The following is a 26340-nucleotide window of genomic DNA, read 5'->3' on the forward strand; positions in this document are numbered from 1 at the left end:
GCAGATTGTTTTACGTTGGAGTGGCGCAGTTTGTTTTGGATAGGAATGGGGCAGTTTTTTGTATTTATGTGGGGCAGATTGGAGGGGGATGGATTGTTTTGGACTGGAGTGGGGCAGATTGTTTTGCAGTGGAGTGGGGCAGATTGCTTTGGACTGGAGATGGGCAGGCTGTTTTGGAGTGGGACAAGCTGTTTTGGATTGGAGTGGGGCAGATTATTTTGGATTGGAGTGGGAAAAACTGGAGTGGGGAGGATTGTTTAGGCTAGCGTGGGGCAGACTGTTGTGGAGTCGGGTAGATTGTATGAGATTTGAGTCGAGCAGATTGTTTTGGATTGGAGTGGCGCAGGTTGCTTTGGAGTTTGGTTAATTGGCCTTGAAATTGAAAGAGGCAGGATACACAAAATTAGATTGCTGGAACCTGCTATTAAAGAATTTCCATGAAGGAGGAGGTAGACAAGTAACCCTATATTGATGGTGGACCGGACTGTAGCTGGTACCACGAGTCATTGCCATATAATTGAAGTATGGTATTTTTGTTATATACATTTTTTCACGATAACAGCAGAGTGACTAGGAGTTTGGTCCTGAAGAATGCCAAGACGGTCTAACAGGCAGAAACATGTTGACCTCAGTACAATAGGGAACATCCATATCCCTATTTTTCACTTCGCTGATTTTAGATCTATCCACTGGGGACACCATTAAAGGTTATCTTTGTCTATCCAGGAGATAGTTTTAACTCATTGTTTGAATATATTTTGCACTTTGCCCCTCACTTTTACCTACATTAGATGACATAAAACACCTTGCGCTCCTCTCTGGAGGGGGGAGTTGTAGCCCTGCGGTCGCACTGTGTAAGAGGGAACCCAATGATGAAGCATGTCACCTTAGGGTGAGTGAGGGTGCTCGTCTTAACTAACACATTGCTGTGAGTTTATTAGATAGACCATCCAGTTACCTTCTTTGTGACTCTATTATTGTGCAGTGGTACTGTGGATGGTAACAATTCCTCTTAAAAAGAACCCTTATAGTGTGATAATGTTAATTGGAGTGGGGCAGATTGGAGTGGGTGGGTGAGGAGGATTGGAGTGTGGTGGATTCGAGTGGATTGGAATCCGGTGAGTGATTTGGATTGAAGTGCATTGGGGTGGATGTATTGGTCTGGGGTGGATTGAGTGGATTGTATGGAGTGGGGCAGAATGGTGTGGGGTGAGATGGGGTGAGATGGAGCGAATTGGGGTGGACTGGAGTGAGACGGAGTATAATGGTGTGGATCAGGGTGTTCTGCTCAATCATGTGTTAAAGCATTATTTAAAAAATTACACAAAAAAACCCCAATGTTGCTTTACAATAAGAAGTCCTCATCTTTTGAGAACAGAGCCCAAGGCTAAAAACGAAAGAAAACACAAGTACAAAGTGAATAAAAAGACTTGGCAAAATAAAAGAAAGTTAAGTATCAAAAATAAATGTTTGCAACTTTGTTTGTCCCGCTGGGCACGTTTTTGCCAGTCACACACACTGTTTGCAGGGCACTAAAAGTTAAACAGCACAAAATAGTACCTCAATGACCAGGAGCTGCGGGAAGGGCACTGATTCAGTTGAATGAATCAGTGCTTGGTCCCTGCTCCACCGGGAGGAATAGAAATGATGTTAGGTCTGCCTTGACAAATGACGAGTCTGTAAAGAAGAGTGCCACGCAAGCCAACAAATGGTAAGCAACAAGCGGGCTCCGAGCGACTTTAGTTAACATTGTCTTTAAATACAAAATAACAGTGGCATATCACTTTAATAGAGTTGAATGAGTAGGTGTATAGAGAACAGGAATAGAATCTTTTCAGTTGTAATGCTCATCACAGGCAACGGTACTATCTGCTATCAATTACTGTAATCTGAAAACATAGTTTAACACAGAAAGATGATTTTAAAAACTGAAGATTAAAAATGGAAAGGAAAAATAATTGCCATAGTTGTATGCGGATGTGAAGGACAGCTGAACAGACCAATGGATAAAGAGAGCTGACTCAGCACCACAATGTAACTATGTATTATATTAAGGGCTTCGGGTTTATGGTATATATATTTTTTTTTACATTTCCTTCTGCATTTATCCATATTCCTATTTTGCTAATTCTATCTATTTATCCATAATTATTTGGGTTTTTGTGAAAAAATGAAGTTGGAACGTGTATATTTCTACATTTATTTAATCATAACTATTTGTTTTGCGGGGTGTAGATGCTCATTGCTTCACTTCAGTGGCACCAATGTTGGCGAACCCTTGCTCATTATACAGCTTTGATGCAATGTCGCCTTCGACAGTGGGCGTTGTATATTTCACTTCATGTATTTTGGGGGATGATATGCAGGTAGACTGGTGGGAGGAGAGAGATGTGAAGTGAAGGAGGCAAAATCTTGGAGGCATATAGTGCCCATGAAGGGGCCAGGATGCTGAGTCGAAATTCATTGTTGCTGAAAAGAAGGGAGGACCAAACTAGAGAGGGATGCCTTGTTAAAGTGGCAGCTGGTGCCATGTGGGGCCACAAGCTGGCCCATGTTGAGTGTGGCTGTCTGCTCATATATAGACCAGGGCACTCGTACTGGCTGCAGCCACAGCACGCTGGCGTCACTGAAACTAGCGTGGTTCATCTATACCGTCTTCAGTTCTGTGAAAGACAAGCAGACAGGAAAGCATAGGCAGCTGCAAGCCAGTTTATAGTAAAACATTGGATGAAGATAAGGGATTTTAATTTTTTTTATTTTTTTATTTTGAAAGTTTTATATAGCGCGAACAAGATCTTTGCAGATATCAGAGCGCTTTACAAGGGCATGGGGATAAAAATACAAAGTAATAAAGCGTATATACAAAGTAATATATGAGGTAGTTAGGTACAAGGTGCTAGTTACATAGGTAGGTCAAAGGACATGAGGTAGGTCACAGGTGAGGTAGTGTCGGTACACAGTGTATAGACAAACAATTGCGTCAATAGTATAAAGTGCAATAATAAGGAGCATATACTTGCTTAAGCGTGTTTAGAATATTTCGAGTTTAAAGGTGGGCAAAGTTGAGGTGGGTGTGTGCAGGATGTATAGTCCCACGGTGCGACAGTAGTAGGGAAGTAAGGATCGTTGAGGTGGAGAGGGTAAAGTGTGCAAAGTCAACCAGGTGCGTCAACAATATAACAATACACATAATCAACCAGGTGCATCAAACATTATAACAAAATACAAAGAGTGAGCGTATACAGTTAAGTAATTCGATAATACGGGTGGTACAATAGACCAGGGTCGGGCAGGACTTACAGAGCAGATTCATGAGTGATACGGAATAATAGATCATGTGTATTTTGCCATGAGGATCGCTTTAACTTCTTTCTTAAAGATTGTGTTGGAGGAGATGAGCCTTGTTTCAGGAGGGAGTGAGTTCCAGATCCTGGGTGCCATTCCTGAAAAGGAGCGTTTATAAGTTTTTTCCTTCCGAAATCTTCGAGGTTTCAGCAAAAGATTGTTTGTGCTTCTAGTAGTTCGGGAGCCAGCCGAAATTGTCAGCTTTTGAGTGAGGTAGGCGGGTGAATTCAGGTGCACAGCCTTGTGTGTCATGCATGCGATTTTCAGTTGTATTCTGGCTTCAAAAGGTAGCCAGTTCAGTGATTTAAAGTCCGGGGAGATATGCGAGTGTTTTTTTGAGCCTGTGACGAGTCTCGCTGCGGCGTTAAGGGACGCTCTTAGGGGTGCCGTTGTAGTTAGGTAATAATGTAGGGATAATTGGTAGATCTGCCTTCGTCATCTACAACTAAGGGGAGTCTCTGTCTATGGTAGGAAAGCGCCTTAGAGTCTTCAAGCGGGACTATTAGCCTGGAAACCAACATGCCTGAGGCTCTCTCTTAGATCACTGAGCGAAAGCTGCTTCAATACCTCGCTGTCTATTAATGAAAAGCCAATCAGAATGAACACGGGTGATCCATCAATGAAAAACCTCTAGAGAACCCAGCCTACATGTGATGACGCAACTACCAAATTAGATCAGTAACTAGGGTGGAAGGCCAGGAGGGGAACAAGTCCCTAAAGTGAAGATCCTACCAAGGCTTAGACCCAAGCAGGATATGCCTTCAAAGTACTGACCAATACAGCTCTCCAGTCACCCATGAGTGGCCGACCAAATAAACTAGAGGCTGGACTGGTGAGAACAAACTGTCTACCTAGAACTCGCCTCAATTCACACCAGAGAAAGGTCCTTCCACCATGGGGTGAATCTTTGGAGACAGTAAGGGCCCTACAGCCATGAGGACCAACCCAGATCTTACTCACCAGCTGCTGGACCTCGAGAATCATTTGAGAATTGAGGGGGGAACCAGAAACATGACTTTTAACAAATGTGCAACCTTCAAGACTGGCATTTGATTACAATCAGAGCAGAGTGACAGGATTGCTTTGTTGACATGACATGGGTGTATAAAGTAGGGAGGAGGTTGTCTCACTGTGCCAGCAGGCACAAGGGAGGAGGTGGTATCACTGTGCCAGCAGACATTGGGAGGCGCACTTATTCCAAATATTTGCAAGATTTTATGCATGCACCACAAAAGGGCACCAGGCCTGTATCATAGTGAGGCCATATTATCAGTAAAGTCTGGAGCTACACATAAGAGCCTCCTCCCCACTCCTTGAATTCCACAAGGAGTTACAGACCTGGCTTTTCAAACAGCCTCACTAGGCCCTAGGTGTGCCTAGACTCACACCTGCTCTACATGTCTGCACAGCATCAACCGCTTCGAGGGAGGGAGGTAAAGGAAAACAAAAGGTACCACATGTAAAGGTCTAGGACACCTGTGAGCAGTCAGCCACAGTAGGATTTATAAATTGAACACAGACTTTGAAAAGTACTCTCCGGAATAAGGAGCCAATGTCAAGCCAGCAGAGCTCGAAAACGAACGCAGCCGTCCAGTTCTGACCAGGAAGTAGTTTAGCTTTAGCATGAAACCTTGTGAGGTAAAGGGTGAACCTTCACAGGTGCAAAAGAAGGGTCGATTTCAGCAGATAGGCAATTCTTGGTCCGGGTGACCTACAGCATCAAATGCAGCAAACTCTTCAAAGGAATCTCCATTGGGGCTACGTCTCCTAACTTGTCTCCTTCGTGACACACAAGATCCAAAGTTCACCCTCCGTCGCTTTGTGCAGGTGAGACAGATGATAAAGTGCGTCCCACCTTTGTACGGTCCTGTTACATGTCTGCAGCGCTTCATCACGGCTTGTTTAACCCGGCAAGCACGTCCCGTCACTCTGGCTTATAGACTGTTGCATTCTGTAACACACGTAATCTGCCAAGCGCTGAGCTGCTTCTCAGCTCTTTAAAAGGCATCCCTTCTGAGGGAGTTATGCATCCTTTACAGAGCAGCAGGCCCCGGTGTTCAAGGCTTTTTTAGGTTCAGCCTAGAGCAGTGCGCATACGCTGCTCTAGGAGATGACCTCTTTGAATCGGTCTGCACTTTTCTGAAACTCGTGCATGTGGTTTTTTTTGCAGTAATTGTATAGGCCTTTAAGTTGGTCTTTCAGAAAAAAGCACCCAATTGGCCTAGAGCAGGTACATGTCCCACCTTTTTCTCAAAATGTTGACTCCCACGGCATCCACCTCGCGGGAGCATGCAGCAGCACCTGTTTCCTATTAGCGTGGCCGCGGGTGTTTACATTTGCTTGTCTCGTGGTCGCTTTCACTTTCGTGCTGTGCTTGTTTCTTTCAGTCGCTCCACTTTGATCTCCGTTGTGGTATGTTATTTGTCTTTGCGGGTTGTGCAAACCTTTACCAAGCCTCGGCGATGCTTTTCTTTAAATCAGGGTTGTAAAGGAGGTAGGTTACACTGGTGCAGTGGCACATCATTCGGCTGCCACTTATTATGCCCAAAAGAGTGACTTTGAACAACAAAGGACAAAATAAAATACAAGCCACCGCAGTCCAAAGTCCGGTCTACACCCATCAATGTAATATCATCCAGACATCTTTGCCTGCTGTGCGTGCATTCTTTGTGTCTGCTCCACAGCAGCCCTTTCTCGTTTTGCAGAAGAATAACAAATGTTTTGCCATTGACCACGCGCTGCTAAAATCAGACGAGTTCTGAGTAGACTGCTACGCACTGTGTGTTGAGTACTGCAATCACTCAGCGCCAGGTATGCGGTTTCTCAGGTGCGCCTGCAGTGACTGCTAAATCATTGTGTGCGTAATGTGATTCTCCACACGAGTGTAGAAATGGGGGGCATCCTTGATTAAAATATGTTTTCAGCAATCATGTATTCATAGGCCCTGAAAGGGATCCTGAGCAATGAAAAGTGGACTGATTTTCAAGATCAAGTTCGTACTTCAGAGTGTTATTTTTGGTGTCTTTTGCCTCTGCTAATTATTACTAATTCTTGCAAATTCTAGAATTCTCTATTGAAGCATACTCCAATTTTTCTCTCCCTCTTTTTCAATGGCAAGTCCTTTCCTTTTTCTCCCTCTTCCTCATTCAGAAAGCAAGTTCAAAATCTGGTGGGCCATCTCCACCTTTCATCTTTCGCAGGTTAATAAACTGTGTACTGTTAAACAGAGTAATAATCACACTTGTTTTTATATATATTTGAATGGTGCAGCAGGTGCAATGGCACCGGGTCAAAAAGTTGTCAGAACTCCTCCAAACACCTAATATTGCTATATTTTACTACTAGACGGGCAGTTACCCTGCAGATGAAAGAGGCTTCATTTATTTATTTTAATTTTATTTATTTTGAAAGTTTTATATAGCGCGGACAAGATCTTCGCAGATATCAGAGCGCTTTACAAAGAGTAGTACATGAGGGAGTATAGTCAGACTGATAAATCAATAGGTCAAAACAGTACAACTAGGTGGCTACAAAGCCAATCATGTGAGTAATAAAACAGCTAATACAAATAATCAAAATAAACAAATCGATGCAGAGTATTAACAGTGTCTGAGATAAAAGCTCAAGTGTATTTTGCCATGAGGATAGTTTTTACTTCATTTTTAAAGAGTGTAGTGGAAGAGATAAGCCTGATTTCGGACGGGAGTGAGTTCCAGATCCTAGGCGCCATTCCTGAGAAGGAGCGCTTATATGTTTTTTCCTTCCGGAATCTTCGAGGTTTCAGCAGAAGATTATTTGTGCCTCTAGTGTTTCTAACTCCGCCAGAGATTGTCAGTTTCTGAGCGAGGTATCCGGGTGAGTTTAGGTGTACCGCCTTGTGTGTCATGCAGGCGATTTTCAAGTGTATTCTGGCTTCAAAAGGCAGCCAGTTCAGGGATTTCAAGTCAGGGGTAATATGGGAGTGCTTTTTTGACCCAGTGATGAGTCTCGCTGCAGTGTTTAGAGAAGCTCTCAGGGGTGCGGTTGTAGTTAGTGGGAGTCCGCAGAGGGCGGTGCTGCCGTATTCAATTCGAGGGATGACTAGTGCTTGTACTGCCGTTTGGAAGTCTTTGGCTGGGAGGAAGGGTTTAAGTTTCCTCAGAGTATTGATCTGGAAGTTCGCTCCCTTTGTTGCCTTGCTGATATGTTGCTGCATGTTGAGATTGGTGTCGAGTGTTATGCCTAAAGATTTTGCTGAGTCCACGATGGTCGGTTGGACATTGAGTGCGGTTAGGTGTTTAAGCCAGGTTTGAGTGGTGGAGATCTTCGTTGGAGGTGAGATCAGCAGGAACTCTGTTTTCAGGGCATTGAGTTTGAGATGATTATCGGCAAGCCAGGATTGGGTGCATCTGATCGTTGAGTTCAGGAGCAAGATGTCATTGGGGGATTGTAATTTGAGATAAAGTTGGGTGTCATCGGCGTACATGTGAAAGTGTACATTGGATGCTTGTAGCAAGGTGGTGAGCGGTTCCATAACTAGGTTGAACAGAGTTGGGGATAGAGAGGATCCTTGGGGGGACGCCTAGCGTTACGGGTATGGGCGAGGACATCAGGTTGTTGCTCTTGAATTTCTGCGACCTGTTGTGAAGAAAGGAAGTGAACCACTTTAGAACAGTTCCAGATAAACCCATTCTAGCGTTTAGTAGTTCTAGTAGATTCTCATGTTTAACGGTGTCGAATGCTGAAGAGAGATCAAGGAGGATGAGGAGGCAGGTCTCGTTTTGGTCTAGCATTTGAAGTGCGTCGTCAATTATGTGGGTCATAGCAGTTTCTGTACTGTGTCCTGCTCGGAAGCCTGATTGGTGAGGGTTAAGGAGATCAAATTGTTCAATGTGTTTTGTCAATTGTAGTTGCGCACATTTTTCCAGCAGTTTGGCGAGAGTGGTTCGATTTAGATTGTGCAGCAGGTGTATTGACACTGGGGCTAAAAGCAATAGGAGCCCCTCTAACCACCAACTATTGCAATCTTTTACTATTAAACAGGCAGTCACCAGTGCTCTGCAACATAGCTTAAACACATTAACAAAGCCAACAGCTCTGGCAAAACACTTATAATGTCCCAAAGGCGAGACCTATTGGCTATGCCAATGCTTGTTTGACCTGGGGGTGGCTCGTGTGAATTGTTATGGGGCTCTGGAAGATATAATATATGCACGACAGTGAATCTCGTGGAATGTTCTAGGGCACGTTCCTTGAAATAAGATGTGTGGTTATCAAAATATAACTTATCCTGCATACTGGTGCACTGGTGCCCTCTGGTGGCGCACAGACGGTATTGCACGAACACGAGGAACCACAGAGCATGTGTCTTGCACTGAGAGAAGCATGCTTCCAGAGCTGGGATCCCAGGAACAGAGCAGGGAGCACTTCTGTGGAGCAAGGAGGACACCTGCAGGCAGAGACGGGAACTGCAAGAGACGCAAACAAGGAAATGTGGCCCGACCTGCTGCTCACAGAAGGATGGAACTCTGGGCACTGTGTGGCGTGGAGTGTCAAGCCGTCGTGTGGCATGGCACTGTGTGGTGTGGAGTGGCATGGCACTGTGTGGAGTGTCATGGCACTGTGTGGAGTGTAATGGCGTCAAGGAGTGTCATGGCATCGAGGAGTGTCATGGAGTCGAGGAGTGTCATGGCGTCGTGGAGGGTCATGGCGTCGTGGAGTGTCGGAGTCGAGGAGTGTCATGGAGTCGAGGAGTGTCATGGAGTCGAGGAGTGTCATGGAGTCGAGGAGTGTCATGGCGTCGTGGAGTGTCATGGCGTCGTGGAGTGTCGGAGTCGAGGAGTGTCGGAGTCGAGGAGTGTCATGGAGTCGAGGAGTGTCGGAGTCGAGGAGTGTCGGAGTCGAGGAGTGTCATGGCGTCGTGGAGTGTCATGACGTCGTGGAGTGTCATGGCGTCGCGGAGTGTCATGGCGTCGCGGAGTGTCATGGCGTCGCGGAGTGTCATGGCGTCGCGGAGTGTCATGGCGTCGTGGAGTGTCATGGCGTCGTGGAGTGTCATGGCGTCGTGGAGTGTCATGGCGTCGTGGAGTGTCATGGCGTCGTGGAGTGTCATGGCGTCGTGGAGTGTCATGGCGTCGTGGAGTGTCATGGCGTCGTGGAGTGTCATGGCGTCGTGGAGTGTCATGGCGTCGTGGAGTGTCATGGCGTCGTGGAGTGTCATGGCGTCGTGGAGTGTCATGGAGTCGAGGAGTGTCATCGCGTCGTGGAGTGTCATCGCGTCGTGGAGTGTCATGGCATCGAGGAGTGTCATGGCAACGAGGAGTGTCATGGCATCGAGGAGTGTCATGGCATCGAGGAGTGTCATGGCATCGAGGAGTGTCATGGAGTCCAGGAGTGTCATGGCGTGTCATCGCGTCGTGGAGTGTCATGGCACTGAGAGGCGTGGAGTGTCATGGCACTGTGTGGAGCGTCATGGCGTCAAGGAGTGTCATGGAGTCGAGGAGTGTCATGGAGTCGAGGAGTGTCATGGCGTCGTGGAGTGTCATGGCGTCGTGGAGTGTCATGGCGTCGTGGAGTGTCATGGCGTCGTGGAGTGTCATGGCGTCAAGGCGTCAAGGAGTGTCATGCCGTCAAGGAGTGTCATGGCGTCGAGGAGTGTCATGGCGTCGAGGAGTGTCATGGCGTCGAGGAGTGTCATGGCGTCGAGGAGTGTCATGGCGTCGAGGAGTGTCATGGCGTCGAGGAGTGTCATGGCGTCGAGGAGTGTCATGGCGTCGAGGAGTGTCATGGCGTCGAGGAGTGTCATGGCGTCGAGGAGTGTCATGGCGTCCTGGAGTGTCATGGCGTCCTGGAGTGTCATGGCGTCCTGGAGTGTCATGGCGTCCTGGAGTGTCATGGCGTCCTGGAGTGTCATGGCGTCCTGGAGTGTCATGGCGTCCTGGAGTGTCATGGCGTCCTGGAGTGTCATGGCGTCCTGGAGTGTCATGGCGTCCTGGAGTGTCATGGCGTCCTGGAGTGTCATGGCGTCCTGGAGTGTCATGGCGTCCTGGAGTGTCATGGCGTCCTGGAGTGTCATGGCGTCCTGGAGTGTCATGGCGTCCTGGAGTGTCATGGCGTCCTGGAGTGTCATGGCGTCCTGGAGTGTCATGGCGTCCTGGAGTGTCATCGCGTCATGGCACTGAGAGGCGTGGAGTGGCATGGCACTGTGTGGTGTGGAGTGGCACTGTGTGGAGTGAAGCAGGAGGAAGAAACGGCGTTGACCTGTTTAGTCATGGAGAGGGTGGAGTTGAGGATGACCCCTAGGTTGCGTGCGTGGTCGGTGGGTGTTGGCATGGCACTGTGTGGAGTGTCATGGCACTGTGTGGTGTGGAGTAGCACTGTGTCATGGCATGGCACTGTGTGGCAGGGAGTGGCATGGCACTGTGTGGAGTGGCATGGCACTGAGTGGAGTGGCATGGTATGGCACTGTGTGGCGTGGAGTGGCATGGCACCGTGCGGCGTGGAGTGGCATGGCACTGTGTGGCGTGGTGTGGAGTGGCACTGTGTGGTGTGGAGTGGCATGGCACTGTGTGGTGTGTCATGGCACTGTGTGGCGGGGAGTGTCATGGCACTGTGTGGCGGGGAGTGGCATGGCACTGTGTGGCGGGGAGTGGCATGGCGGGGCGTGGCATGGCACTGTGTGGCGGGGAGTGGCATGGCACTGTGTGGCGGGGAGTGGCATGGCACTGTGTGGGGTGGAGTGTCATGGCACTGTGTGGCGGGGAGTGGCATGGCACTGTGTGGCGGGGAGTGGCATGGCACTGTGTGGGGGGGAGTGTCATGGCACTGTGTGGCGGGGAGTGGCATGGCACTGTGTGGCGGGGAGTGGCATGGCGGGGCGTGGCATGGCACTGTGTGGCGGGGAGTGGCATGGCACTGTGTGGCGGGGAGTGGCATGGCACTGTGTGGGGTGGAGTGTCATGGCACTGTGTGGCGGGGCGTGGCATGGCACTGTGGCGGGGTGGAGTGGCATGGCACTGTGTGGGGTGGAGTGGCATGGCACTGTGTGGCGGGGAGTGGCATGGCACTGTGTGGCGGGGAGTGGCATGGCACTGTGGCGGGGAGTGGCATGGCACTGTGTGGCGGGGAGTGGCATGGCACTGTGTGGCGGGGAGTGGCATGGCACTGTGTGGCGTGGAGTGGCATGGCACTGTGTGGCGGGAGTGGCATGGCAGTGTGTGGCGGGGAGTGGCATGGCAGTGTGTGGCGTGGAGTGGCATGGCAGTGTGTGGCGTGGAGTGGCATGGCACTGTGGCGGGGAGTGGCATGGCACTGTGTGGCGTGGAGTGGCATGGCACTGTGTGGAGTGGCATGGCTTCGTGGAGTCTCAAGCCGTCGTGTGGCATGGCACTGTGTGGCGGGGAGTGGCATGGCAGTGTGTGGCGTGGAGTGGCATGGCAGTGTGTGGCGTGGAGTGGCATGGCACTGTGGCGGGGAGTGGCATGGCACTGTGTGGCGTGGAGTGGCATGGCACTGCGTGGAGTGGCATGGCTTCGTGGAGTCTCAAGCCGTCGTGTGGCATGGCACTGTGTGGCATGGAGTGGCATGGCACGGCGTGGAGTGGCATGGCACTGTGTGGCGTGGAGTGGCATGGCACTGTGTGGCGTGGAGTGTCAAGCCGTCGTGTGGCTTTGGCACTGTGTGGCGTGGAGCGGCATGGCACTGTGTGCAGTGTCATGGCACTCTGGAGTGTCAAGCCGTCGTGTGGCGTGTCATGGCGTCGTGGAGTGTCATGGCGTCGTGTGGCGTGTCATGGCGTCGTGTGGCGTGTCATGGCGTCGTGGAGTGTCATGGCGTCGTGGCGTGTCATGGCGTCGTGGCGTGTCATGGCGTCGTGGCGTGTCATGGCGTCGTGGCGTGTCATGGCGTCGTGGCGTGTCATGGCGTCGTGGCGTGTCATGGCGTCGTGGCGTGTCATGGCGTCGTGGCGTGTCATGGCGTCGTGGAGTGTCATGGCGTCGTGGAGTGTCATGGCGTCGTGGAGTGTCATGGCGTCGTGGAGTGTCATGGCGTCGTGGAGTGTCATGGCACTGTGTGGAGTGTCATGGCACTGTGTGGAGTGTCATGGCACTGTGTGGAGTGTCATGGCACTGTGTGGAGTAGTATGGCACTGTGTGGAGTAGTATGGCACTGTGTGGAGTAGTATGGCACTGTGTGGAGTAGTATGGCACTGTGTTGAGTGGCATGGCACTGTGTGGAGTGAAGCAAGCAGGAGGAAGAAACGGCATTGACCTGCTTAGTCATGGAGAGGGTGGAGTCGAGGATGACCCCTAGGTTGTGTGCGTGGTCGGTGGGTGTTGGAGCTGTTCCCAGTGCGGTCGGCCACCAGGAGTCGTCCCAGGCTGAGGGGGTGGATCAGAGGACGATCACCTCAGTCTTGTCCGAGTTCAGCTTCAGTCGGCTGTTCCTCATCCATTCGGCGACTGCATTCATTCCTTTGTGGAGGTTGGTTTTGGCGGTTCTGGGGTCCTTGGTGAGGTAGAGGAACAGAAACAGCTGGGTGCTGGCTGGGTGGATGGATGCTGAGGAGGGAGCAAAATGTCCTAGAGTACAAGAAGGAAAATGCTACTTACCAGTATGCATCGGTTCTTGGAAAGTAGAACTGCAGATTCACACACTATGCATAGATCGCCATCTGGTGTTGGGCCCAGATGTTTGCACTTTGTTGTTGTCTTGGAAGAAGTCTTTGGAAGTCACGAGATAGGGGACTCCTCCTGTGGACCATAGTGCACATGGGCATCGACTCGATCTTCAGATTGTTTTTTTTGCCAAGAAGGGAAATGATGGAGTTTTGTAAGAAACAGAAAAAGATGCCTATGTGATGTATCTAAATAAGATAATACTGGGACAGATATAGGTAGCCGGGGAGGCGGTTGGGCGAGTGTGAATCTGCAGCTCTACACGCCAAGAACAGATGCATACTGGTAAGTAACATTTTCCGTTCGAGGGATATGAGCTGCGGATCACACACTATGCATAGATTGCATAGCAGTACTCTCCCACAGCGGCAACCACCTGTATCTGTTGCAGTAGTCTGAAATAGTGCTTTGAGTACAACCTGGCCCACACTAGCTTGTTTTGCCTGCACATCTACACAATAGTGCTTTGTGAATGTGTGGGTGTAGACAAGGTAGCTGCTTTGCAGATATCATCTAAGGGAATGTTCCCTAAAAATGCCTTGGAAGCCCCTATTTTTCGGGTAGAGTGGGCTTTAGGGGGAATAGATTGTGTTTGTTATGCATTTTGATAGCAAATTTGTATACATTTGACAATCCACCTTGCAATTCCAGACTTTGATATGGGATTGCCTTTATGTGGTGGTGAGAAGGATACAAAAAGTTGTTTTGTTTTGTGAAAAGGTTTTGTTCTGTCAATATAGTCAAGAAGTGCTCTTTTTACGTCCAGTGTATAAAGAGCTGCTACTGTTTGTGGTGAAGCAGGAGGAGGAGACTGCATTGACCTGCTTTGTCATGGAGTGTGTGGAGTCGCAGATGATCCCCAGGTTTTTATGCGTGGTCGGTGGGTGTAGGGGGTGCTCCTAGTGCAGTCAGCCACCAGGAGTATTCCCAGGCCGAGATCAGCTTCAGACGGCTGTTCTTCATCCAGTCGGCGATGGCCTTCATCCCTTCGTGGAGGTTGGTTTTGGTGGTGTGGCAGTCCTTGGTGAGCGAGAGGATCAGCTTGGTGTCATTGGCGTAGGAGATAATGTTTAGGTCGTGCTGTTGGGCGACGTGGGCGAGTGGTACCATGTAGATGTTGAACAGCGTTGGGCTGAGGGATGAGCCTTGGGATACGCCGCAGATGTCCTCGGTGGCTTCGGAGCGGAAGGGGGGCAGGCGGATGCTCTGGGTTCTCCCGGAGAGGAAGGAGGTGGTCCAGTCCAGGGCCTTCTCTTGGATTCCGGCGTCGTGGAGGCGTGCTCTTAGTGTGCGGTGGCAGACTGTGTCGAACGCGGCTGATAGGTCCAGGAGGATGAGGACCGCGGTTTCTCCGTTGTTGAGCAGGATCCGGATGTCGTCGGTGGCGGCGATGAGGGCAGTTTTGGTGCTGTGGTTGCTGCGGAACCCGGACTGGGACAGATCCAGGATGTTGTCCTCTTCGAGGAAGTTGGTCAGTTGTTTGTTGACGGCCTTTTCGATGACCTTCGCCGGGAACGGGAGCAGGGAGATGGGCCGGTAGTTCTTGAGGTCCTTGGGGTCTGCCTTGGGTTTCATTAGTAGGGCGTTGATCTCTGCGTGCTTCCAGCTCTCTGGCAAGGTCGCTGTCTCGAAGGAGATGTTGATGGTTTTCCGAAGGTGGGGTGCGATGATGCTGCTGGCTTTGTTGAAGATGTGGTGTGGGCAGGCATTTTCCAGGGATCCGGAGTGGACGGTGTTCATGATCTTGATGGTGTTGTCGTTGTTGGTCCAGGCGAGCAGGCGGTTAGTGGGGGTGGTGGTCGTGGGAGCGGGGTGTCGGTGGTTGCTAGAGTGGTGACGGCGTTGAAGCGGTCGTGGATGTCTGCGATCTTGCGATGGAAGAAGGTGGCCAGCGAGTCGCACAGGTCTTGTGACGGTGGGATGTCGTTGGTGTTGGAGCTGGGGTTGGAGAGTTCCTTCACGATGTTGAAGAGCTCTTTGCTGTTGTGTGTGTTGTTGTCTATGCGGTCTCTGAAGACGGTCCTTTTGGCAGAGTTGGCGGGTGGCGTTTCTGTGGGCTGAGTAGCTTCTGGAGTTCTTTTGCGGGTGCAGTTTTTTTCTAGTTGTCAGCAGGTTCGCTTCGAAGCCTGGAGGTCTTCAGTGAACCAGCTGGCTCTCTTGCTGGTGTGGGTGTTGGGGGGCTTCTTGAGCGCGGCGAGGGTGTTGGCGCAGTCGTTGACCCATTGGCTGCAGGCTGCAGAGTCGGGGGCCGGTGGGGTCGTTCGGGTCCGCGGGTGGGCTCTGGGTGAGGGTGGCGGTAAGCTGGCCCTCGGTGATCTTGCCCCAGCTGCAGCAAGGCATCTGCACGGTGTGGTGTGTGGTGGGTTTCTGGAAGGTGAAGTGGATGCATCGGTGGTCGGTCCAGTGGAGTTTGGTGGTGCGGTCGAAGAAGACGTGAGTGCTCGCTTAGAAGATGGGGTCAAGAGTGTGGCCAAAGGAGTGAGTGGGTGTTGTGACGAGTTGTCTGCGTCCGAGGTTGCCGATCAGGGTGGAGGAGTTGGCGGCGTCGTTGGTCTCGAGGTGAAAGTTCAGGTTCATGAGGAAGATGTAGTCTGTGGAGGCGAGGGCATGTGTGCTGATGAAGTCGGTGATGGAGTCGCTGAACTGCGGTCGGGGTCTGGGGGGGTCGGTAGATGAGGGTGCCTCTGAGGGTGGTGTTGGGGTCGGTGTGGATCTGGAAGTGCAGGTGTTCGGCGGTGTTGAGGGTCCTATTCCGTTGGCGCGGTCCTTGCGGGTGATCTTGTAGCCTTCCGGGATGGCTATGGCGATGTCAGGTACCGAGGAGGGGGTCAGTCAGGTCTCCGTCAGGAAGGCGACGTCTGGGGTGTTAGTGTCGAGTAGGTCCCAGAGTTCGACGGCATGTTTGTGAGCGGAGCGGGTGTTGAGCAGGATGCATCTGAGGAGGTAGGGTTTCTCGTTGGGCGGGTTGGCGGGCCTGATGCTGGTGAAGCTGCAGTTCCGGCAGGAGAAGGGTCCTTGGGTGCGCTTCGGGCGGCCAGGCAGCAGGTGAGTGATTGCCCGGTGTTGAGTGTGTGGAGGGTGCCGGAGTCGTAGCAGAGGCGGGCGTTGTGGTGTGTGCGGGGGCTAGGAGTCCTAGCGCTGGGCGCGGTCCAGGCGCGACGGCGAGCCCGCTGTACGCGGCCTCCATATCAGGGGATGAGGGAGGGAGGAGCAGCTGGGAGGCGGGGCAGCAGATGGGAGATCAGGGGGGCGGGGAGGCAGCGGCGGGAACACAGCGAAGGAAGGAGCGGGAGGGTGCTACAGAAGGCAAAGCGGGGGGCACAGTGGGGAGGAAAACAAAACAATGTACAATCAGAGAGCAAAATACAGTCAGACAATCAGACACCACAGTCCCAGGCGGGAGGGGGCGAGAGAAGGGCACAAAATGAGTAACACAGCAACAAGGCAGCTGGGAGACAGAGCAAGGCGACACCAGAAGCGGGCACAGACCAATGCGAGCGGCAGCAGGGGGCACACACTGGAGGGCTGTGATGGCGAGGGAAGCGACCTGCCTGGTGACAGGGTCAAGGGCCGCTCTCCTTACTACTGCGCGGCCTCCATATGAGGGGGTGAGGAAGGGAGGAGCAGCTGGGAGCGGGGCAGCGAATGGGAGACCAGGGGGGCGGGGCCGCAGGGGACGCAGCGGTGGGAACACAGCGAAGGGGGGGAGCAGGCGGGTGCTACAGAAGGAGAAGCGGGGGCACAGTGGGGAGAAAAACAAAACAAAGTACAATCAGAAAGCCAAATATAGTCAGACAATCAGACACCACAGTCCCAGGCGGGTGGGGGCGTGACAATGGTACAAAATGAGTAACAAGGCAACTGGGAGACAGAGCAACGCAACACCAGAAGCGGGCACAGACCAATGCGAGCGGCAGCAGCGGGCACACAGGAGGGCTGTGTGGTGGCGAAGGGAGCAACCTGCCTGGTGACAGGGTCAAGGGTCGCTGCAAACCATTACCTTATCGGAGTTTTAATAAGATGAATTTGCTAATTCACTTCATGGTGTCAACAGTGACAAGTTTTTTTCTTTCTAAGTTGAACGAAGAGATTACTGAAGCATCCCGCCCATAGGACAAGCATACATTTTTTTTAATTCCACACAATACTCTTCTGCAAAAAGCATACAATAATTAGGGTATATGTATGAGTGTGTGAGTCAGGCCACATGGTAACTAAAGAGTTAACTGACATCCATCTAGAATTTCATCTGAACATACTCAATCCAAAGCACTATAAAGGACAAACTAGACACACATTTGATAGGTAACCTCCCAATGTTGCAGCCAAAAAAAGGCCTATAAGCCTCCTGAGATCAACGTCTCATTCATATACAATACAAATGATATCCCAAATGAATTTCCCATTTTTTCAGATACTAAAGTACAAGATAGAAAAATAATAAGCACACATACTTATTTTCCTACACGTGGTCTACGCAGCTCTTCACAGCATTTCTCAGAACACCACATCATTTGATAGAGACGCTGTGCATTAGGTCAGAAATCGCCCCCATTTTAGGCAGTAGGACAGATCTGCCATATATTTCTATCAAAGCAGGTCTCGTTATATAATATAATTATACCCTTGTCGTGCTTTTCAGGACAAAGCAATGTCTGACCATATGCCGCTACCCAAGTCTTGGTGCGACTAAATACAGCCAACCTAAGGTACTTTGCTCCATAAAAATCAGCCCTTTATTTAATGTGAAGCTGTCTCCAAGATACCTTCTTTATTACAAATGTGAACAGATGACCTCAAGACAAAAATTCAGACAATTTAATGTTTAGTTGTTTTTAACTGCATAGACGGAATTCACAAGCGCAACTCACGTTCATTGCTGATTTTAATTGTTCTGCACATTTTTAGTGAATAATCTTTCACTGTGTCCTGCCGGGGGAGATCTAAGGCAGAGTGGAGGACTGTCTGTTAGAGGAAGTCAACCTCAGCCACCACTTTTGTTCTCACTCTTTAGAGCTCTGCGGAAGATATTGCCGTGCTACCCCTTTCCGCCGGAGCATTAGAAGTTCATAGTGGTATTCTTAGTCGCCTGTACTACAGCAGTGCTCTTTTGTTGGGTGCACCAGAGTATCTATTACATAGTGGTACTGTAACATGAGTGGTACTGTATCAGAGACTCTGCATTGCTTTCTATCACTGTTCACCTTGTCCTCTGGCACCTTACCTCTAACTTGATGTTGTCACTACCAATATATGACACACGTTGATTCACTCTCCAGATGCCCCCACTCAGTGCTCTCGCTTCACTAAGACTGTGGTATAAGCCATCCACACACCCAAGGTGCACCTCTATAGTGGGATCAATGACTTGTACCGTCTTATATTACTTGTTTACCTGATTTTATATTGATATGTTTTATGTATGCTACTATTATCCCACCATGTTATTGACTACCATACTCTTCCCTTTATCTCTGTTCACTCCTACTGCCCTTACCCTGTCTTTGTGAAGCGCTCTGATATCTGTAAGGATCTTGTTCGCGCTATATAAAACTTTGAATAAATAAAATAAATAAATAAATAGTCTGTCAAGAGTCCAGATCACAGCAGCCAAACTTGCCTTGAATACATTTAGGGGAGCCTCTGCCTCCTTGGCACTAAAGGATCTACCATTGGCTACTGCTCAAGCAAAGAATTTTGTTCAAATCACTGTACCGTGTTCAAAGCTCTTTAGAGGCTGGGCCCGGCTCCCTTGCAAAAGAGGCTGAAAAGATACATTCCTGGTAGACCTTTTCGGTCTTCGTCAACCAATCTGTCATGTGTGACCAAGTTCAGGAAATCCAGGCAAGGTGGCCGGACTTTTATGGTCAGTGCAGACAAGTTATGGAACCCACTCCCTGTTAACTGATCTTTTGCAGTTCAGGAAAGCCTTTGAGGCTTGGCTCTTTCCTAAGTAACTCAGAGTCTAGGTTCTGTTATCAACTACATGATGCATTAATTCTGATTATTTTCCTGACCTGTGGCCTCTGCTCCCCCTGTGCTTTTGGATTTCTAACTGTTTAGCGGCTACTACCAGTATACCAGTTGGTGACCGATCGCTTTATAAATTCTATAAATAGAATTCCTTTCATACTATGCTGAATAGGGTGCTAAACTTTTTCACAGAACAGCTTGTGACTAGTATGTACATTATTTGTTGTTAGAATGACTATCATCATTATGGTTTAGTTTGTGGTTTACTCAACATCACAGTGAAACCCAGGAACATAAGTTTTTTTTAAATGTATTTGTGATTGATTTTATGGAGAAAGCAGACTGCCAATCTGCTTTTATGAATAGATCTGGATATTTCACTTTCCTGTTTCTTAGCAAAACACATTTTGATTTCTGGTTTGAAAACAAGAGTATGTGCAAACATGATCGCTATGTCCTTTTTGTTTTAATTAAAAAATTAATAAACTCAATTAACTTGATATGACTGATTTTGGCCCATTTTAACTGATTATTGAGAAGCCAATTTGCGACAATGGTTCTGTGGTGCGGGGGCCCTATACAGTCACTCGGTGCCTCGCTTCCTCCTCTCAGGCTAAGGAGGGGGAAGATGGCACTAGAAGATAGCAGTTGGAACTTGTGGAATGGCTAACAGTGAGCCATTGGTTTTAAAAAGTCTTGTTCTAAAAAAACAAAAACAAAAACAAATGAAAAAAATTCACACCCAGGTCATCATCTAGAGTATGGAGGCTGGTCCATCGACCTGTCAGGGTAGTAGAGGGATGTGGTAAGCTGGCCTGAGGGAAGACTGTCCGCCATACTTGAAAGCAGGCGGAGATCTTGGACTTCATCTGAACTGCCTGGTGAAAGAGTCCGCCATACTTGGCGGCAGACGGAGAGCCGTTTGTCTTCAGCTGAACTGCCTGGTGAAAGAGTCCGCCATACTTGGAGGCAGGCAGAGACCGGTTTGTCTTGAGCTGATCTGCATGTTTCAAGAGTCCGCCATACTTGGAAGCGGGCAGAGATCTTTGACTTCAGCTGAACGGCCTGGTGAAAGAGTCCGCCATACTTGGAGACAGACGGAGACCCGTTTGTCTTTAGCTGAACTGTCATCATTGTATCGGCATTGAAAGCACAAAACCTTCTCTGAGCAGGTGGTGCAGACTGCCCCCGCATAGGAAAGCTTTTCATTTTCAAAGATGGATTTTGTTATTCAAAAACAAAAAAGAAATAATAACATGCTTTCTCCGAGCATGTGGTGGTCATTTTCCTGCAGTCCCGAACAGGCCCATCTTTGTTGTTACGTCCACCCCAGGTAGAGCAGTACCTGAGGTACTACTACACACGACCCAATTTCAAACAGGTTGTTGATCAATCGCTTGCATAAACGAAGCCAGCGTAGATTCCATTGTCAGAAAGGAAAATGCTACTTACCAGTATGCATCTGTTCTTGGCATGTAGAGCTGCAGATTTCTACACTTTGCATTAGATCGCCACCTGGTGTTGGGCTCGGATGATTGCATGTTGTTGTCGCCTTGGGAGAAGTCTTTGTAGTCACGAGCTAGGTGACTCCTTCCTTGGACGATAGTGTGCATGGGCATCGGCTCCATCCTTAGATTGTTTTTTGCCATGATGGTAAATGATGGAGTTAGTAGGGAGAAAGAAGTGATGTCCATGCATGTATATCTAATTAAGATAAAACTGGAACAGATACAGGTCCCGGAGAGGGCTTGTAGAAATCTGCAACTCTACATGCCAAGAACAGATGCATACTGGTAAGTAGCATTTTCCGTTCGAGGCAATTGAGCTGCAGATTCTACACTTTGCATAGATTTTGCAGAGGTGTCTCCACTAGGGGTGGTCACCTGTATCCATTGCAGTAGTTTGAAATAGAGTTTTGAGGACAGCTTGGCCTACTGCAGCTTGCTGCTTGGCTTGCACAGCAACACAATAGTGTTTAGTGAAGGTGTGTGTTGTAGACCTTGTTGCTGCCTTGCAGATGTCTTCTAAGAGAATGTTCCCTAAGAAAGCCATGGAGGCTCCTAGTTTACGTGTGGAGTGCACTCTAGGAGGAACTGCTAATGTGCGTTTTGCTTTGTGATAGCATATTTGTATACATTTAACAATCCACCTTGCATATCCTGATTTAGAAATGGGGTTGCCTTTATGGGATGGAGAGAAAGCTACAAATAGTTGCTTTGTTTTGCGAAAGGATTAGGTCCTATCAATGTAATAGAGAAGAGCTCTTTTGACATCTAGTGTGTGTAGAGCTCTTTCTGCTGCAGAGTCTGCAGAGTCTGGGTTTTGAAAAAACACAGGTAACTCTACAGATTGGTTTAGATGAAAAGGAGTAATTACTTTAGGAAGGAATTTAGGATTAGTTCTTAGAAGCACCTTGTTACGGTGTAATTGTAAGAATGGTTCTTGTATAGTAAAAGCTTGAATCTCACTAACTCTTTTAAGAGAGGTAATGGCAATGAGGAAAGATGTTTTCCATGTGAGAAACTGCAGATCACATTTGTGTAAAGGTTCAAAAGGGGGTCTCATGAGCCTGGTAAGAACAATGTTTAGGTTCCACATTTGAGAGGGTGGTAACCTAGGAGGAATAATTCTTTTTAATCCTTCCATAAAAGCTTTTATTGCTGGTACTGTAAACAACGACATATGCTGTCTGTTTTGTAGGTATGCCGCAATGGCTTCAAGATGTAATCGTATAGATGAATATGCCAGATTACATCTCTGTAAATGGAGAAGGTAACAGATAATATTTTGGATGGAAGGATCAATTTGATTATTCGTGCAGTAAATGGCAAATCTTTTCCATTCAGCAGCATAGCAAGCTCTAGTAGTAGGTCTTCTGGCTTCTTTAATGATATTCATACAGTCTGGTGAGAGGTTAAGGTAACCAAATTCTAAGACTTCAGGAGCCAGATCGCCAGATTCAGTTGACTTGGACCTGGATGCCTGATGTCTCCATGGTTCTGCGTCAGCATGGATGGTGTCAGAGACAGTTTTTGGTGTGGAACTAGAGAAAGTTCCAGCAGTGTGGTGAACCACGGTTGGCGTGCCCATGTGGGAGCTACCAGGATCAGTTTGAGAGACTGTTGTCTGAGCTTGCGTACCAGTAGAGCTGTTCGTGGGATTGGCGGAAAAGCGTAAACAAATCTGCCTGACCAGTTCATCCATATCGCATTGCCCTTGGACGCCGGGTGTGGAAACCTGGTGGCGAAGGTTGGGCATTTTGCGTTTGTGTGTGGCAAACAGGTCTATGTCTGGATGACCCCACTTGTGAAAGAATGGATGAAGAACTTGCAGATGTAGATCCCATTTGTGAATCTGTTGCGTCTGTCGACTTAACAGATCGGCAATCTGATTGTGAATTCCTGGAAGGTGTTCTGCAACCAGATATATCTTTTGTGGAATGGCCCATCTCCAAATGTTCTGTGTGAGCTGGGACAGTTGCAGGGAATGTGTGCCCCCTTGTTTTTGTATGTAGTATATGGCTGTCGTGTTGTCCGTCCAGATCAAGACAGCTTTGTTCCGTATGTGCACTTGGAAGGTCTGTAGTGCTAGGAAAATTGCCAGCAACTCTAGGTGATTGATGTGAAGCAACCTTTGTTGAGCGGTCCATCTTCCCTGAGTTGTGTGGTGGAGCAGATGTGTTCCCCCATCCTGTCAGGGATGCGTCTGTTGTCAGTACTATCTGTGGAACTGGCTCCAGGAACGGCCGCCTTTTGGACAAGTTTTTGGTGTTCCACCACCGCAGAGAGCGATGTGTGCGGCTGTCCACCAACACCAGGTCTGTTAGTTGTCCTTGTGCCTGATTCCACTGATGTGCTAGACATTCCTGCAATGGGCGTATTTGCAGTCTTGCATATGGTACAATAAAGATGCCATCATGCCTATGAGTTGCATGAACACTCTGGCTGGGAGAGAATGTTGGTTTTGAAACTTTGTGACTAAGGCTTGAATGCTCTGTATCCTGGCTGGACTGGGATAAGCTAGAGCTGTATTGGTGTTTATGGTAGCCCCTAGATATTGATGTATATGAGAGGGCTGGAGATGTGGCTTGGTGTAGTTGATTGTAAACCCCAAGTTGTGCAGTGTTTGAATTGTTTGAGATGTGTGTTGGACACACTGATTGAATGACTTGGCTTTTATGAGCCAATCGTGTAAGTATGGGGGGACGTGGATATGTTGTCTTCTGAGATGTGCTGCTACTACTGCTAGGCACTTTGTAAACACTTGTGGTGCAGTTGTGACCCTGAATGGAAGGACTTTGAACTGATAGTGTTGTCCTAGTACGAATCTGAGATACTTCCTGTGAGAAGGATGTATGGGAATGTGGAAGTAGCGTCCTTGAAGTCAGAGTGGTTAGGAAATCGCCTTGCTGCAACACTGGGAGCACTTGTTGTAAAGTGATTATGTGAAAATGATCTGATAGTATATACAGGTTGAGAGGCCTTAGGTCTAGAATTGATCTTAGTGTTCTGTCCTTTTTGGGTATTAAGAAATAGAGAGTAAACCCCTGTTCCTTGATGTTTTAACGGAACTAGCTCTATTGCATCTTTTTGCAGCAATGAGAGAACCTCTTGTTGGAGCAGCGTTGGATGTTCTGTGGACATTGGACGCTGTCTGGGTGGTATGTGTGGAGGGGAATCTGTAAGCTCTAGACAGTAACCATACTGGATAATTTGTCTTACCCACTTGTCTGTTGTGATGGAATTCCAGACAGGTAGGAACTGTGTTAGTCTGCCCCCTACAGGAGTGGAATGCTGTTCGGGGAGCAGAAGAAAGTCACTGTTTTGTGTTGGGAGAGGTTCGATTATTGTTATTTCCTCGACCTCTTCCCTTGTTGTTGTTGCCTCTGTAGCCTCCTCTAAAATATCCTTTATTAGAGGATGTTTGTGTATTTGTTTTAAAGGAAGCTGAATTGTCTGCTCCAGCTTGTTTGGAGCCTCCTCTGTAAAAGGAGCGACGAAAGGAGCCTGTTGCTTGGGTGGATTGTAAAGCTCCCATAGACTTGGCTGTGTCAGTGTCTTTTTTCATTTTTTCAAGTGTTGTGTCTACCTCTGGACCAAACAATTGTTGTTGGTTGAATGGCTGATTTAAGATGGTTCTTTGCACCTCTTGCTTAAATCCTGAAATGCGTAGCCACGCGTGACGTCTAAGAAGGACACTGGTGTTTGTTGCTCTGGATGCAGTGTCTGCTACATCTAGTGCGCATTTAATGGAGGCATTTGATATAAGCTTACCCTCTTGTATGAGGTCATCTGCTTGTGCCTTATCTTTGTCAGGTAGATGTTGTAAGAGCTTGTCTAACTGATCATAGTGAGCCCTGTTGTATCTTGCGAGGAGGGCCTGTGTGTTAGCGATACGCCATGTATTGCTAGCTTGGGCAGCTATTCCTTTTCCTGAAGCATCTATGATCTTTGATTCTTTATCAGGAGGTGGTGCTTCACTTGATATTTGGGAATTTGCTCTTTTCCTAGCGTTTGAAACTACTAGGGAGTCTAAGGGCAGCTGTCCTTTAATGTAGGCAGGAGCCCCAGGAGGTGCTCTGTACTTTTTCTCTATCCTTGGGTTTATAATTCTATCCTTGGGTTTATAATTCTAGCTCTTACAGGATCTTTAAACACTTCTGGTGCATGTTTAATGACTCCTTAAATCATTGGCAGTATTTGCACAGATTTTTGGGAGTGTTCAAAAGTGTCTAGTAAAAAATCTTCCTCTGCCTCATCTGAATGCAAGGTGACATTGTGATAGATGGCAGCCCTATTAAATAGAGTCCAAACCCAATATTGTCTTCTGTAGGAGAAGTTTTAGATGGATATGTATGTGGGTCAGGAATATCTGGTACATCCTGTGGGTTTGGATACTCCCAGTCTGGTGAATCTGTTGGGTAGGGAAAAGGGTCATCTGGGTCTCTACCTCCCCATGCTATACTCATCATCAACATCCCGAGGAGGTGTATGTTGTGGAGAATGAGGAGGAGAATTTTGAGGTGAAATGTTTCAAGGAAGAGCAGGAGAAGGAGATACAGGAGAAGAAGGTTGCATAGGAGACGTGGCAGAGTCCTTCTTCTTGACAGGCACTGGAGGCGTAGAGAAGTGTTGCTCAATGGTTAGTGCGGCAGACCCTGATGCAGTAGTCTGGCCGGGACCAGGGTTCAATTCCCACGTCGGCGGGTCTTGGGCTCAATTTCCTCGGACCTGATAGTTCTCGCCTCGGTGCCTATTCTAATCATGAGTCCCACTCTGCACCTCTGGGCAATAGCTTGCTTAATCTTTACAACGGCCCCAACAACGCTGAGGATGCCTGACTTCACCTTGGGGGTGCCCAGGAGTGGGCTCCTCACAGGGAAAGGCCAGGAAGGGTTCCTCGGCGGTATTCGTACAAGCGCCGAGATGCCTACGGGTAGTTGTGCGCTATCCAAGTGCGTAATCATTTCATTTCATCATTTCATCAGGTACTGTATCTGACTTCCTCTTCCTGTGTGGTGTAGTGGAAACATGTCCTGTTTCTGGATCAATGTAGATCCTTTTTTGTAAAGCACCTGTTTGGAAAAGCTCCTCTTCTTGAGGTACAGCCTTCGGCGCCGATCTTTTCGGTTCCGAACCTGTTTTATGCTGGTCTTTAGCCTTAGGAGCCGATGTTGAGTCCTTTGGCGTAGATTTTGGCACTGGAGATATTGTTTTCAGAGCCTAAGCGAAGCCTGTTTCGTAAACTTGGAAGGATCAGAAGCAGGCTTTGTTTGTTTCGGATTCGAAGGTATCGGCTTCGGAGTGGAAGCTGTTTTCGGGGTATCGTAAACAGGCTTCGTTGTTTTTGGAGCCGCTTTATCTCTCAGAGTGTCTTTTGGAACCGGGACTTCTTTTTGTTTTTGTGCCGAGGGAGCAGGTGGTCTCTGCACATGCGGTTTGCTCGGTATGGAGCCAACGGAAGGCTTCATTATTTTCTTCGGAGCCGGGCTCGATGGCGGGGCTTTTGAAGTGTTTTTCGGTCTCGACTGGGCCCCGCAGGCGGAGTGTTGACCTTTGCCTTCGATTTTGCTGTTTGGACTGGGGATGGGGCAGTGGTACTCACACGTTGACCCAAAGGTATGGAGTCATCGGAGTCATCTGCGTCGGATACGATCTGGAGATCATCGGAATCTTCCTCCGGGACACATGGACCTTCGTCGAAGATATCCACTGGTTCCGGCGCAGATCTCTGCATGTCGCGTTGATGGGCCCTCCGATCCAAATGGTCTTTTTCGATCAAAAAGATGCACAAGCTGTGCAGCTGGATTTGTCGTGTTCTGGTGATAAGCACAGGTTACAGACCTCGTGATGGTCACTGTGTGGAA

At 48.7% G+C, this 26340-nt stretch overlaps 1 protein-coding gene across 3 annotated transcripts in view; it reads right to left on the bottom strand.

The window, feature by feature from the left end:
• AMBRA1 (autophagy and beclin 1 regulator 1) overlaps positions 1 to 26340 on the bottom strand; it is a 581139-nt gene that overhangs the window by 442502 nt on the left and 112297 nt on the right. The window lies entirely within an intron of this gene.

This window comes from Lissotriton helveticus, chromosome 3_2 (assembly GCF_964261635.1).
Source record: "Lissotriton helveticus chromosome 3_2, aLisHel1.1, whole genome shotgun sequence".
NCBI lineage: Eukaryota > Metazoa > Chordata > Amphibia > Caudata > Salamandridae > Lissotriton > Lissotriton helveticus.